We start from the raw sequence: 16570 nt of genomic DNA, 5'->3' as shown, positions 1-16570 counted from the left end.
ATACACTCATTCACATCCGCCTCTTCACTCTCTGAGGCAGAAGTCTCCAAACTCATCCTTTCTAATCATCCTAATACTTGTCCGCTTGATCCTATTCCATCTCATCTCCTTCAAGCCATTTCTCCTGTAGTTGTACCTGCACTCACTTACATCGTTAAGATATCCCTTCACACTGCTGTTTTTCCCTCAACATTTAGACAGGCTCGTATAACCCCACTACTTCATTCAGAAACATGGCTTTTCATACCACTGCTATGCTGATGACACTCAACTCTACCTCTCATTCCATCCTGATGATCCGACAAATGCTGCTCGCATCTCAGCTTGTCTAACAGACATTTCTTGCTGGATGAAGAACCATCACCTTCAACTGAACCATGCCAAGACAGAACTGCTTGTGATTCCAGCAAGCCCATCGAGGTTGGACTATTGCAATGCTCTCTTGGCAGGTCTTCCAGCCAGTTCTATCAAACCTTTACAATTAATCCAGAACGCGGCAGCAAGATTCATTTTTAATGAGCCAAAAAGAATGCACGTCACACCTCTGTTTATCAATTTGCACAGGCTACCAATAGCTGCTCGCATTAAAAGCAGGGCATTGATGTTTGCCTACAAAACCACCACTGGCTCTGCACCCCTTTACCTAAATTCATTACTTCAGACTTATGTGCCCTCTAGAAGCTTGCGTTCTGCAAGTGAACGTCGCTTTATTGTGCCATCCCAAAGAAGCACAAAATCACTTTTACAGACTTTTAAATTAAATGTTCGCTCCTGGTGGAATGACTTGCCCAACTCAATCCGAGTAGCTGAGTCCTTAGCCATCTTCAAGATCTGTCAAGTCAAGCCTCGCCGTGTCGCGATCCATAACCTCAAGCAGCTCATCATATGCGGGGCAGGAAGGGTTACTTCAAGCCGGAGGGCTGTATAATGTGGTTATCTGAGAAGGACATGATATAAATCATCTGTCCAACAACTGCAGACAGATCCACACTATACACTTCCTATAAACAAAAGGAAATTACTGATAAGGAGAAATTTCCCGTCAGGTCCTTTCCATGTTCTCACCGCGACCGCAACATGCAGCATGCATTCAGCTCCCGCCCAAACGCTAGATTACCTCAGAAATGAATGCGATGCGTTGCTTTTCCCACGAGAGGCGAACGCACTCATGCAAATGCTATCTACCAACTCAGGTAAATGGTGAAGTACTCACCTCCCCCTCAGTTGTCCCGCGACTGCATCATGATGAGCACAAGCTGTCTCCTCGTGAGACGAGTGCGTTCAATTCATGCTTATCTCTCACAAGAAATTAGCAATGAATGCAGGGCGCATCCAACTCCCTCGAGAGCTGAACGTACTTGCTCTTCACGACACACACACAGCACGCGAGCTGTGTGAAACGGCAGGTACAGAGCAAAGCCTCTGGCGAGAGAACATGCACTCCTAGTCGTGTTTAGCTTAACACTAACATAAACAAACAGTCAGTGAAGATGAATAAGAGGATGACGTGTTATCTCGGCGCTCTTTTATACTTTGATTGCGCAGGGTAATGACGTCATAGGCTGTCGCCGGCCAATGTTATTGTCGTATTTAGACGTAAGCTTCAGACACTGGTCAAGCTGAAGGGGTTCCCCATAGCGACCCCTAGAGGACACAGTTCGAAGTTCCCTCGAAAGGGAACAGAGAGTTGCTTAACTGGCATTAATTCACATTTGAGTACATTGAAATGAAGCCCAAAAGCAATGGAAAACATTTTAATAGTATTAAGTGCTAAGGGAATCTGGTCTGAATTTTTTTTAGGAAAAGTGTAGTATCATCAGCCAATTGACTGCTGATGACTCCCCTCAGCATGGTGGCGTGGGTATACCGTTCCCCATAGCGACCCCTAGAGGACACAGTTCGAAGTTCCCTCGAAAGGGAACAGAGAGTTGCTTAACTGGCATTAATTCACATTTGAGTACATTGAAATGAAGCCCAAAAGCAATGGAAAACATTTTAATAGTATTAAGTGCTAAGGGAATCTGGTCTGAATTTTTTTTAGGAAAAGTGTAGTATCATCAGCCAATTGACTGCTGATGATCTCCCTTCACATGACACTAACCCCTTGCAAGGTGCTATTCTTAATGTGATTGTTTAATAATCGAGGAGTCAATATAAACAAATATGGCGAAATGGGGCACCCCTGATGTATTGCCGCTGCAGTTCAAATCTTGAAGAGGTACCATACTTAAGCTTAATGGAAAAGTTACCATGGGCGTATAGAGTTTTGACTGCTTTAATGAACAGGTCCCCAAAACCAAATTTTTCTAAAGTTTTAAATATAAAATCAGGTTCGATAGAATTGAAGGCTTTGTAAAAGTCCAGAAAAAGCATATAACTATCATCCCTCACTAACTCTGAATAGTCTAACAGATCAAGAACCAACCGAATATTGTTTGAGATGTGTCTGTTTTTTTTAGAAAGCCTGATTGTGTTTCATTATGTCCTCTAAAATAATTTTTTAAAATTTTGCTAAGATTGTAGCAATAATTTTTTAATCACAATTTAAAAGACTAATCAGACTAATTATCAGTCTTTTTTTAGGCTTGGGGGATGAGAGTTATTAAACGTTGAGTTAGGGTAGACGGAAGAGATTCCCTAATGCTTTCATATATAACTTCTAGTAAAAAAAAGGGGACAAATCTTTTGCAAATTTTTGGTAAAATTCAGAAGTAGTCTGTCTATGCCTGGCGATGTATTAACCTTTAAATATTTGATAGATTCAAGAACCTCAGCTAATGTGATGGGACAATCACAAAAATCTTTATCAGGAGCACTAATACAATTAATATTATCTACAGAGTCCATAAAGGATGTAGTGCTGTCATAACAGAATCGACTGCTATAAATAATCTTATAGAATTCAGAACAATATTTGGCAATTTATTTTGGGTCTTCAGAGACAGAGTTACCGATTTCTACTGATGAATGTTATTTTTAGTTAGAGATTTTTCTAACCTAAAAAAAGTAAGCTGAATTTTGTTCTCAGTGTCTTCTGGACCTTACAAACGCACCTTCAGCTTTTAATTTATAAAGTTAGTCCAATTTGTGCTGATACTCAAAGAGACTGTTACTTTCTTCCACAGATAAACTATCAGGGCATTCAGATGACAGGTATGCAATGGTGGAAATTATGTCCTCTTCTTGGGCTCTTTTGAGTTTTGCAATTTTACAACAATAACTTCTGAAAAACTGGCCCAATTCAAATGTAAGCATCTCCCAGTGTTTGCCATAAACCCATTCTGCTTTGGCTTTAGTCCAAAATTAATGAATTAATTACTTTACTGTAAGAATAACAGTCTCATGTTTCAGTACAGAGCTGTTAAGTTTCCAATAGGAGTTATTGGAAATGATAGGAGTTATAGGAGTTAAATATTAGTAGAGGACATTGTCAGTTGATCAATATGGATTTGTATTGCTTTATGATCAGTTAATGGGGTAGATAAAATATCAGTATTCAGATTGTCTTCAAGTGTATGGGAAATTAACCATAAATCTATTATCGATTGCTTAGACCTTGAGTTATTACACTAAGTAAAGGCTGTGTTATGATGATGATAAACTCTCCAAGCTTCAATTATATCAAATCTTTGCATTAACATTTTTAGCTTTACATTTGTATTAGTACAAGAGCCAGGAGGCTATTTATCAATCATATTATCTAATGTGATATTAAAATCACCACCCAAGAGTATGAGTGCATCAGGGAACTTGACTAACTAATGAACATTTTTTCTCGTCTATCCTATCTAAATGTAAATAATATTCTGCCTTTGAATTGTACCCATAAATATTTATGACAATGAAATTAAAGTTGAAATTTAAAATATGACACGTATAATGTACATTAGTATCTAAGTCCGTATAAGGAAGTTTACCAGTGAATACGTTTTTGAGCGTACAAACACCCACAGAGCGTTGAGAAGCATGAGAAGCAACAAAAAATGTATTTTCCCCACTGGGATTTCCAAAACGTTTTATATTGTTTGGCAAATAAAAAAATGACTTTCCATTTTAAAGTGTTCCTTAGGAGTGAACAGTGTAGTTAGATAAATACATCACAATAACAACATTTGAAGAAAATAACATACTGTAAATAGAAGTCACTGGAGCAAATTTCATAAAATAGAAGCTTAAAGACAGCTACTAACTGTGATGAGAACATAGCGCCACATCAACTGTGACTGCTTTGGGTATAAACGGACAAAACATGACATCAACTGATATATGGTCCTGGTCAAAAGGAGGCGAAGAAAGAAACAACTTGTATCTATTAAAAAACAAAACATGTTAACAAAAAAACATATCTCAAAGTTGAGATCATTCAGCCTGATGAAAGATCTCCTTTTTTTCCACAAAGGCACGACCACCTACAAAGTAGGCAATCTTTCCTGCTTGCCGTGCCTCATCTACTAATGGCCACAATTTCATCCTGCTTTCTTTGTCGGCCTTATAGAGATCCTCTCTGAAACGCAGACCGTTTTCCTGTAGATATGCTGAATTTTTGGCTACTGCTCCTCTGTGTGTACTCAAGGAGAACTGGATAATTATTCCGTGGATAGAATTCACTTTCTTCATACCAACACAATGCACTGTGTCAATCACATCCGGAAGACGATCAGCATGTTCTGGCAGTAATTTCTGACAAATGAATCACTTCTTTCCTCACATTTTTCTCATCAATGTTTTCTGGCACGCCGTGTAATTTCAAATTCCAGCACCTGGAGTACTGTTCCAATTCAGCGATGTGTGACTCTAATACGCCGATTCAATTACTCTCCTTCAACAGTGATGACTTGACCTGGGAAACTTTGGTCTTCACCTCATTCACATCATCACATACGGAGTTCAGCTTTTCTCTCAATCCAGCAATGTGAGAAGTATTTACCACAACCATTGACTCCAGCTTATCATGTTGATGAGCTCAGAAAGTTTTGTAATGTTATCAGTGGACTCACCATGGCTTTTTTTAGGGGGAGGCTTCAAAGGTGTAGTAGGGAGTGAGGGGAAATCTACTGATAACTCCAAAAATTCTATTTTCTCTTCAGGCCCATAATAATCATGACAGCTGTCAACTGGGATGTTGCAGGCAGTAGCAGAGCTAGCTGTCAGCAGGCATTTCTTTCTTCTTCATCACAGAATTCTTTCTTACCAGCTGACATGTTTCTGAACAAATTTTGGTGCAGGAGTAGTACTCAACTTCCAAATAAGGCAGATATTGGGCGCTATAACTCAACACCTATGCTCATGGCGCCATCTTGCGCGCTTCCCCGATGTGTTTTGTTTTCGGTACAGTTGAATCAGTTGTCATATTAAACATTATTTTAATGCCAACAGCAGTTTATCAAATAAGACCGGTTACTAATAGTACGTGCTCCAATAAATGACAAGTCTAGTAATTACAGAGGTCTGATATTAATTGAGAAAATCCTTCATTCTTTCAACATTTTATTCTCATTACAGTGTTTTTTTTCCCCCACCTCAGGAGACATAAATTACATGCTCTATCTGCAGACCCATTAATCAAAGGACTGCAGTGGAGTCTCCTGTTCTTAAAAATGCAGCTTTAGATGGGCTGTTAGTAAAATGAATAAGGCATAATGGTTCATGTCCAGTGGGGGCAAATATGTTTTAAAAAAAAATTAATTAAATTAAATTGTATCCAGTGCTTGTTTTGCCTCAACATTGCTCTTTTAATGTTCATTCTGCAAAGCATTGTTAGCGGATAAAATGACTGATACTATGTATCAAAATGACCATTATTTAAATATCAGTTCATAAAGTAACACAACCTTTTACAAAGAATTTCATAAATACTATCATTCAAAGCTTTTATGTTATCTATTTGATTTTTAAGCTTCTCTCATGGTGAACTGTGAAAAATTAGTTATGGCAATATGAAAACCATGGTGTTGTCACAGATATGGACTTTGTTTCTGTGTTTCCATGTTCTCCCGCCTTGTTTTGGTCTTTGACCCAGTTTCTTTTTCCCCTCGATTGCCTTATTCAGTTCACCTGTGTCGAGTTAATTAAGTCCTTAGTCCCTCATTTGTGTTTGTATAAAGTCTCCCCATTTTGTTTGCTGAGTTGTCGGTTTTTGTTCTATGATATTTGTGTTTGGATGTACCCCTAATCATCATGATCAGTAAAAGTCCTTGTGGAATAGTCTTCTTCGTGCACATTGTTTTGCACAAGACATGACAGGTGTCTTGGAGCCAGATGATATTGTGTAAATTGAAACTGTTTTAATTTCGTATTTATTTATTTTTATCCCCCACATTCCTTCCAACACTATAAAAAGTGTGGGGTCTGAACAAAGCAATTTGTTATCTTTTTATTTAAGGTTTGCCGTCAATCCATGACATCTGGTAACAATCAGATTCTGACATCTGGCCTTCAGGTATTTACTTGTCAACAAGTTTCCATATAACTTAAATATTTGTTTTCCTCATCTACTGTGTGTTGGTAGTGGTAGATCAAGTCTCATAGTCTTTTCAATTAATATATATATATATATATAAGTCAGTTTATACATTTAAGCTCACAAATGAAAAAAAAAATCAAACAATTGAACAAATAATGCAAACAATGATGTAAAATATTAATGATGAACAATAGAACTAAAATTTTACCACTGACGGCTAGAATATAAGATAAATAAGATATTATTCTAATCTGCTTTGTCCTTTTTATGGCAAGTTTTACACATTTGAAAGACCTGAATATGTACTCCAAATATGTATAAAATGATCATAAAACTGAAATTGTAGTTCAAATGTAAAGATTTTACAGTGGGGTCAAAAAGTCTGAGACCACAAAAAAAAAAAAAAAACTTTGTGGTTTTGAGAAATGTTATAGTGTAAAATGAATATTTAAAGTTATGTTCTAGGTCACTAATGAACTGAAAATTAAAACTCATCTGTACGGACAGTCTTATCAGTCGTATTGCTTACTTCTCAAGTCATGCTGGAGAACACGATCATCTGGTTTTGTTCATGTCAGCTCATGTTTATTCTGCTGTCATTAAGTAAAATGGGAACATTCCACATACTAAAACATCCTGACATTTTTTCACTTCACTTTTTATTCAAATTTGAATTGAATAATAAGCACATTAAATAATTTGAAAAGGGTTGATGTTATACTAGGAGCTAATAAACCCTGTCTCTTCAACTAACATTTTTTTCTTTCTCTTGAACAGAAAACATAAATCAAATAAATATCATGGAAATAAAGTTAGTTGAAAGTAAAGGTACAGCAGAAGTCACCTTGCACATAACATGCACAGCATGGGATTAAAATACTCATTCCACATGGATCCCACATGGCAATTAATCTTGAACAAACAGTCATGCTGGGGCCCTGCTGCCTGCTAGTATGAATATAAAATCTTACACAGAAGACTTGTTGAGAGTTAAAGGGGTCCTATTATGCTTTTTCACTTTTTCAACTTTAGTTAGTCTGTAATGTTGCTGTTTGAGCATAAAAAAGATCTGCAAAGTTACAAAGCTCAAAGTCCACTTCAAAATGTGATATTGTATTTAACAGAAATCACTTTTCAAAAACTACAACGAATGACTCATGTAAAATATGTGAAAAATAATGTGTTTTTCGAACAATCTAGTATGAGAGCCTGTTCTAGTACACCCCCTAAACAAAATCAAAACTTTGTAAAAGAGCATAATAGGACCCCTTTAAGAATGTATAAAGAGATTGCAAATGTTAAGTCATTCAAGTAGTTTTGCTGTTTGATGGTGGTTTAGATTGTAGTTCAATATAGTTTTAACTGGAAATGTTTTTCAATGTTTTAATCAATGGCTGCTTGTGTGGCCAGTCCAGTTTAATTTATTTACATTCCCGCTGAATTTAACTTACATTACACTCATAATTGACCATAAAGTGATTGAATCCTGGTTTCGGGTGCCAGTGATAACACATCTTGATATTTGGGCTTTGCATCACTTAGCAGATGATAACTAATACTGACGTCTTAGCCTGATAACAATCTGTTGAGCAAGGATTCTGCAGAAATCACAGTGGGCACCAAGACCTAGCCATATTCAGACATTGAGATATATATTTATTTCAAGCTCTTTGTGAAATTACCCAGCTGTGCCAAACCTGAATGGACACCCAGAGCTTACCCATGTAGAGGTACTATCTTACAGTTTTTCTCGATTGCTAACACAATATAACTGATTCATTTGGCCCAATTTTCCAAACCATTCATTCAGTTTTCGAAACAAAGACACATTTCTCAAAACATTTAACACATTTTACCTGTTTTTACACACGTTCCAGTTTGCTCTGTGTTTTCTGCAAAAATCTACACAAAAGTGCCTACATGTTTACATGTAGTGCCTACATGTAAAAACTACATGTTCTTGCGCATGAGGACAGCTGGCATGTTCTGTATTTTTGCGGAACTGAGAGATGACTCTATATTCTGTTGTGTGTTCATATGCAATTCTTTGGTATTTGACCTTTTCTTTTCTAGTGCTTTTCATCTACTGTACTGTAAGAGCTATTTACAGCAGTGTAATGAAAACAATCTTTTCTTAAAACTTATTGTTGAATTTCACTGTATCTGCTCTATGTTGTTTACTGTAAGAGACATTGAGCTGTAAAATGATACCTGATTGCCAAAAGAAGGCTTTTGCAACAGTGTTATGAATTGATCTCAATAGTGTGGTAGACTATTTTGTAGTGTGTGTGTTTTTGAGGGTTTGTGTGTCATGTCTAAGGGCAAAGATTCAATCTTTTGAAGATTGAAAGATTGAAAAAGATTTCAGCAAGATTGAATGGTTTTGAGTGGAGAGCTTCATTTTGACCTGAAAATAGGAAGTATATGGAATTAGGTGAGAAGTTATGGATTTGTGTTTAGAGTTTTGAGAAAAGGAGTCACAATTTCAAGAAATGTGTTTAAGCAATCGAGAAAAACTGTAATATCAAACAACTTAAGAAACCCCTTATTTATGATTGTAAGGGTGCTATGGAAATTATTTACAGTATAATGAATGGAAATTATTTACAGTATAATGAAAATGAATTAAGACTGGGCCTGTCAAACTAAAAAAAATGACAATCAATAAATAATAATACATACATAAAAATAATCATATATGTGAGTCCATATGATTCTTCATTGAAATTATATTCACAGTCGTCTGAAATTATGCAATCACTTTTATGATGCTTTTTTTGTGGTTGTTGTTGTTATCTCTTAAGAGTTTAGGAGTCCTTATTTACTTTCATTAAATGGAAAAGGTATTCACCTAAAAGTTCACCTTTTACGCTCTATGGCAGAAAGGGAGTAGTACAGAATTTTGAAGGAATTAGTATAAATAAAGAAAACCTAAGAAGGATTGTCTCTGGATCAACAATAGGTCACTCTAAACGAGAGAGAGAGAAGATGCACTTACATGTTTGAAACTACTGATGACACTAAGAAGGTTCAGTGAGCCACTCACATGAACCAAATTCATTTGAAATCTACAAGATAAAACCACAACTTCATAATTGTGTCCAGTAAGAAAGAGGGTATTTTACTCTTTAGTAGCTGAAATCAGAGCATGATCATCCCCAGTGTCTTCAACATGATAACCCAACAGAGACAGTTCGCTGTCTTCTGTCTGCAAACACAGCTAACACTCCATTAACAGCCACTGACACTCACCACACATGCACTCCTCATGAGATCTGCACAAGAGACACATGTTTGACAGTGATACGTTTCCAGGCTAATGAGTACAAAACATGCAAAGCTCAAACATATATCTGGTAAAACTGTTTCTATGAATATCTATCAGTATTCAGTAATGAATGAAATATATTTATATTTAAACCTTGATTCTGCAGTCCAGAGTTATCTTTAACTCAAGTCAAGTCAAGTCACCTTTATTTATATAGCGCTTTTAACAATACAGATTGTGTCAAAGCAACTGAACAGCATTAATTAGGAAAATAGTGTGTCAATAATGCAAAATGACAATAGTAAACACAATTTTTTCAGTTAAAGACAGTTCATCATTGAATTCAGTGATGTCAACATCCAGCTCAGTTTAAATAGTATCTTTGCAATCAAGTCAACGGTATCGCTGGAAATGAAGTGTCCCCAACTAAGCAAGCCAGAGGCTACAGCGGCAAGGAACCAAAACTCCATCAGTGACTAAATGTATAGCAATAAAATCAATCAATCAATAAAATAAACATTCCTGAACTAACATAAAACAAAAATATACATTTATTTATTAAACTTATTTCATTTCTCGTTTTCATTTAGTTTAAGTACTAAAATAAATACAACTAAATAAACATAAATCTGTATATACTTTTTTATATACATAAAAACAAAAAGAAATAAAAAACAGAATTACTGTAACTTTAACAAAAATGAAAATATAGAAATAAAATCGAATTCAGAATATTAACAAAAAACTAATAGCATATTAATGACACTAAAATAACATTGCTGCAGTCTTCAGTGAACATTTTCACTGAGCTTATTGCGATGCATTCTGGCATTGCCTCATCCAGATTTAGCAGATTTTCAAGAAAACATCATTAAGCTGGGTGTATGCCAATGATGTACACCCTGTCTAGGTATGCAGTACACTAAAACAATGAGATATGTATTTGCATTATTAAAAAAATAAATAAATAAATTTAAAAAAAAAATCATTGCATCATTTTATCTTGAAATCCTGTTGCCACCTATCTGCATTCAGCTAAGAAAAAAAATCTGCAGCCTGAAGCACAGGTTATACCCCACATTACAGTTTTTCTGAATTGCTAAAGCACATTTCTTGAAACCATCACTCATTTTCTCAAAACCTTAAACACAAATCCAAACCTTCAAACTAAATTCACAGAACCCCTGACTCTTCTGGCAAAATCAAACAATCACTTCAAAACCATTTCACCTGTATTCAAAATCAAACAAAGCTTTCAAATCACACACACATTAGTCAATAATATACACACTACAGATCATTCATTAGACACTACAGAGACAAATGGAGAACACGGTTTCCAGTGCATGTACAGTAGTTACAAAAACAAATGTTTATTGTATTTAGTAAATATTTTGCAATAAACACACACACACACAAAATAAATCACACCTAGGTTTGGTGAATATTACAGTTTTTCACATTTGCTAAGACACTAAACCCCATTCTCTAAACCAAATTCTCAATAGCATAAACCAATTTGTCAAATAAATCACTCTTTCTGCAAAACAAGTTCAGGTAGGCAACAGGGAAAAAAACCCTCTGGTGTGGCTCTTGGTCTGGCTCTTCCTCGTCCTCCTCTTCCTCCACCTCGTATACGCACTCTTCCGTACCTCTCAGATTGATGGATGCACCCATGCCATCTGTGCACTTTGAACTGGCTTATATTTTGTACATTCACATATTTAGAAACAAGTGTGAACAGTTTTGAAGTATTGTGTATCAGTTTATGTGTATAAGTTTATCACAGTGCAAAATGCATTTTTAGTGAGAATGTGTTTAGAGTTTTGCAAAAAGGGTGCATGAGATCTGCAAACAGTGTCTAAACTGCCAGAACGTGTTTAAGGTTTTGCAGAAAGAGTGATTTATTTGACCAATTGGTTTAGGCCAGTGAGACTTCGGTTCCGAGAATGGGGTTTATTGTCTTTGCAAAGATTATGACTTAATCAATCTTTGTCTGCCTTTTAACCCTGCAACATCTGAGAGCAATTTTACCCTTTTAGCCATGACCCATAGGTTCCTCATGAAGTGAAGTGCAGACATAGGAAAAAGAAGTGGCATGTGGCTGAAAATTATGAGGATCTTACTTGGATTTGCCTAGAGACCATTTACATTGCTGACAATATTATCCTCCTTTAAGTTTTTCGTTAGAATGCAATTTATATACCAGCTATATTAATGGACATTTTCAAATAGATGTTAAATAAAAATATAAATTGCCGTTTCACAAAGTGGATGTTGAACCAAATCAACGCTTGAAGTTCTCCCTTGACTTCAGGAGGATCTTACCCAACAGATAATAAATCCTTTTTTGTTTTTCTTCAAAAGCTGAACAGGTGGGCAAGACAATGTATCACACAACTACCTCATTACCTCGCTAATAACTCATCACAGTGTTGGTTATGTATTACCTGATAGCCCATCTCACTAACTTTTCTTCATAGCTGTTCATCCATATATCTCCTAAAGCATTTAACCTTTTGAGCATCTGAACTTCTGAATATCTGTAACCTTTTATATTTCAAGTAAAATACATTTGAATTAGATCAATATGTTGACCCAAGCTCTGAGTAAATTGTAGTATGATGATTATAAGCCTATTAGTAAGTAAGTGTAGGTTAATTAGCTCCAGAGACACATAGCTTAATTTGCTGCCCAGTTCTCTCTATTTATACATGTAATACGTGGTTCAGATTTCATTCTTCTAGAAGCTTCGTTTTTTCTGTTTTCTCTTAGGAATGTGGTCACATTTCCCTGGATGTTTCCTGCACTGCCACACAGGGAACTGTGTGGCGAGAATTTTGGTTCCGCAGTTTTATAAAAGTTATTTAAACTCCTCAGTGATAGCCTGACTGAAATAATTCACCATCTCAGTTTATCTTTGACCATAGGATTGGGAAATAAACAGAAACACATGTACTTGAACTGACAGTGGAAATGAAAAAAAAAAAACTCATTGTCTAATGTTCCTCCACTGGTTTTACAAACTGCTTTATAAAAAATTTAAATTCCAAAGTAAGAGTCAAATTGTATTACCATCACGATTTTGGATGAAACAGAAATTAATAAATAAACAACATTCACAGTCTGGGGAACACTGTTCCACATATAGGCCACTGCTAGAAAAAAAAAAAAAAAAAACTGTCAGAGTGTTACATGGAGACTCAAATGAGAGAACATGTGAGAACCCAAAACAGTTTATTGACAATACAGCAGATGAAACAGTTAAATATAATGCTGAATTTCGACATGTAGGCTTATTTTAAAATAGACTAATATGTATGTGGTGTAATTTTTTTTAATGTTGTGTATAAACTATATTTATTTTTACTTGAACAGGTTAAAGAAAAAATAATAATAATAAAAATAAAACTGTAATACTAAACCGTATAGCCACTAGATGTCTGCATAGCCTTTTATATAAATATACAGCCTGAAATATCTAGATGGTGAAACAAGACACGATTTTTAATAGTTTCAAATAGTTTTTCTATAATTTTTATAAGTTTTAATTTTAAAGTCATAGTTAAATAAAAGTACTTAGATATTGCTTTTTTGACTTATTTACGTATGTAACTTGAAGTAATCCAAAATTAATCAGATTGCATTACTTTTATATTGTGATACTTGGATTGTGTTACTGAATACTTTTTTAATTAGTAATTTGTAACTATCACGGAATACATGAAGGTGAAGGTGATGGAGTATTTTATACCCTGTTATAAAATAACTATTTGGAGATAAGCATTTTGCTGTAACTCACAAAATCAGACCACTAAAAATTTGACACTTGATATAATGTCAATTACTGTACAAATCGCTTGCCCAATTTCAGACACCACAAGTCATGTGCTTTGCAGGCCATTGCTGCTGACACACTGGGTTTAACCTGATTTGTATATAGACTCATGAACTCTTCAGCGGTCTTGAAGAGTGAATGTACTGCTGAGTTTACTTATATCTCTAACCAAACACACCAAACAAGCTAATCACAGTGTTCAAAATTATTTGTGAATTAGAGACAGGGGTATTTGATTAGGGATGGAATTAAAGTCTGCTGGACACCGGGCCTCCAGGACTGGAGTTGAGGAGCCCTGTCCTACACTGTACCCACATAGATCCCAAACCAACTGCCCACTCTGTACCTAGTAACTATTTGGGTACTACCTAAGGCCCATGTAGTCAGACTATATGGGACTTGATTATGTTTGCTCATGTCTGACCCATTTGTTAAACCCATATGGGCCCTATTTGTGTTTCCTATTTTGAGCCCATGAACTCATTCCCCATTAGTGACCCAATAGGACCCACATAGGGAGCCCACCTGTTTTCGCCCATGTGGGACCTACTTAGCTGACCCAAGTGGGCCCCAAATAAGATGCCCATTTTGGGACCATGCCCACTTGGTACCCATGTAGCCCAAGCATAATCCACATGGGGCCCACATATACATGTTGGCTGGGTATCTATCTAGCTACATTTTAAGTTTATTAAATAAGGATTTAATGGCATCTTTATAGCTTCAGCTAAAGAATTTACAAGAGACTCTCTGCAGTGCACAAAGATGAAGGAAAAGATAGGATCTACTCTGCCTTGACCATGTGCTAAAACATTGAGGATGATGAACAGGTATACAGTCCGAGACAAGGTCTCTGCAGATAAGAAAATCAGTTGACCATCCTATTCTTCACTGATAGCTTCTGGCCTTTGACAGTATTGTCTGTATAAGCAGTGTATTCCAGTTTTAGGGAGTAACTAACTAAAGTAGCCATGCTACTGACCTAACAACATTATTTAGTAGTGTATAATTTGCTAAGCTGTTTTTAAAACTGTAAAGCTCTTTCAAAGGATTTGTGGTGCAATATTTGTAACAAGGTGTTGCAGAGTGATCACTAATTTATTATATTACACATGCAGATTTACAGCTTAGCAAATTGTGCACATAAGCAAATGTGTATCTAATTAACACCCTAATGACCCCTTCAAGGCATCTTGTCTCTTAAGTGGCAAATGCTGGATTACATAATTTTGAGAATTTATACTAAACACACACAATACCATATGACTTTAATAGAATTTATACATGAAGAATACCCATTTGTAATTTTACTAAAATCATTAAAAAACACAATGTATTTTAACATGAAAAATGCAGTTCAGCTGATATTTTAAACAGTAGTTCAATTCAAAAACATTTGAAAACACTTAAAATTTGAGTTAACATTCAAATATACATATAATACATGTACGGTTATACATTGATCTTTTATAGACAGTGTCCATTCAATTTTGTCTAAGCAAGTTTTTTTTTTTATTATTATATCTAAGCAAGTGATATTCAGCCAACAAGGTCTGATGATAGTGCAGGAAGGTTAAGGTCTGTGATGAGTAAAAATCTTTTTAATCACATTGCCAGAAGCCTCCCACTGGCTGAATCATTGCCATCACTGCATTTACTGATGGCCTGATGACTGATCTATGTGGAACCCCATTCTGAGAATGTATTCTTGGGCCAAAGCTTTATACATATTCAGCCATTGTGAGTCACATAAAGAGATTACACACTCAAGAAGAATGTGCACATCCTGAGTGCTTTCTCCAGGTGCCTCCTCAGAATAAAAGGTGAAACTCCTAGGGCTGTGAAATGCAGTATGATTCACAGCACATGTGTAACTGTTGATGGAGGGTAGCATGAGGATGCAGGAAGTGGCTGGGTGTTTTGCGTGTACATAAAATGCACCTGGACCCTGATAAAATAATAAAGATTGTCTGTGGGTGTTTTTGAGTAAGGTTTTACTGTCAAATGTCCACAAAAAAACCTTCATTGTGTGGACCTGAGGAAGGTTCCTATGATGAAAACAGTTTTATACACTGTAAAAAATGAAAGTCTGCAGTTGGTACCTTAAGAACTTCTTTCTTTTTTCCTTTTTTTTTTAATAAGAATTACTTTCGTTTGTGTAACCTAAAAATCTGATTGTTTCGTTCGTATCAAATCACATATTTGACATAAATAAACCAGTTAAATTACATACTACATCACATGGAGCACACTTATGAGAAAAAAAAATCCAGTTTAGAGGCACTAGATAATTGTGTGTGTGTGTGTGTGTGTAATATTAATAAAGTTAATATTAGTTAATGAACCTGAGCTTACATTAACTAACAATGAACATATGTATACAAAAATTAATAAATATGGTAACACATATATTGTTCATTGTTAGTTAATGATAGTGAATGCATTAACCAATGTTAACTTAATTCTGTACATTTAATCACTTTTTCTTGTATTGTGTAAAGTATTTCTTAATTACATCTGAAGAAAGAGAGAGAGAGAGAAAGCAGAGACCAAAAAAAGCACCACAAAAGTCTAAATGACTTGTGCTGCATTTTGAATCCATACCTAGCCATTGGTATCTTACATTCAGAAAACTTGCAGCACTCTATGTGAGGAGCAAAGCAAATCACATGGTTTCAATACCTGAAAATTTTCCTTCTCTGTGAAAAAGAAAAAAACAGCCAGCTCACATTTAAAAGATAAATCTAAAATTTACCATGATGCAGACTGTCACAAAGACGCACACGAGCAAATGACATTAGACATCAAAGATATGGCAAAACTTCTTCAGACAGCAGTTTTTGAATGTGTGCAGGATTTCAGCATCAGCGTTCGGAATGGCGTCATGGTTAAATTTGGGTCTGTTCTTCATGCAACGCAATTGTTTGGCCTCAATAGACTTTGAATATTTGCAATTTTTGCAAATTTTCTGAAAAAAATCAATAAATAATAATAATAATAA

The 16570-nt window shown here is 35.6% G+C and overlaps 1 long non-coding RNA gene across 1 annotated transcript; it reads left to right on the top strand.

Annotated features, from left to right (window-relative positions):
- Positions 1 to 6150: 6150 nt before the first annotated feature.
- On the top strand, positions 6151 to 12538 carry LOC107654792 (uncharacterized). Its single transcript, XR_001630368.1, has 3 exons — positions 6151 to 6268; positions 6383 to 6439; positions 12507 to 12538. It is a non-coding gene; the product is annotated as an uncharacterized LOC107654792 (long non-coding RNA).
- Positions 12539 to 16570: the final 4032 nt, after the last annotated feature.

Source organism: Sinocyclocheilus anshuiensis, unplaced genomic scaffold (genome assembly GCF_001515605.1).
Source record: "Sinocyclocheilus anshuiensis isolate Anshui unplaced genomic scaffold, SAMN03320099.WGS_v1.1 scaffold819, whole genome shotgun sequence".
NCBI lineage: Eukaryota > Metazoa > Chordata > Actinopteri > Cypriniformes > Cyprinidae > Sinocyclocheilus > Sinocyclocheilus anshuiensis.
This window is presented reverse-complemented; position numbering and strand designations above follow the sequence as displayed.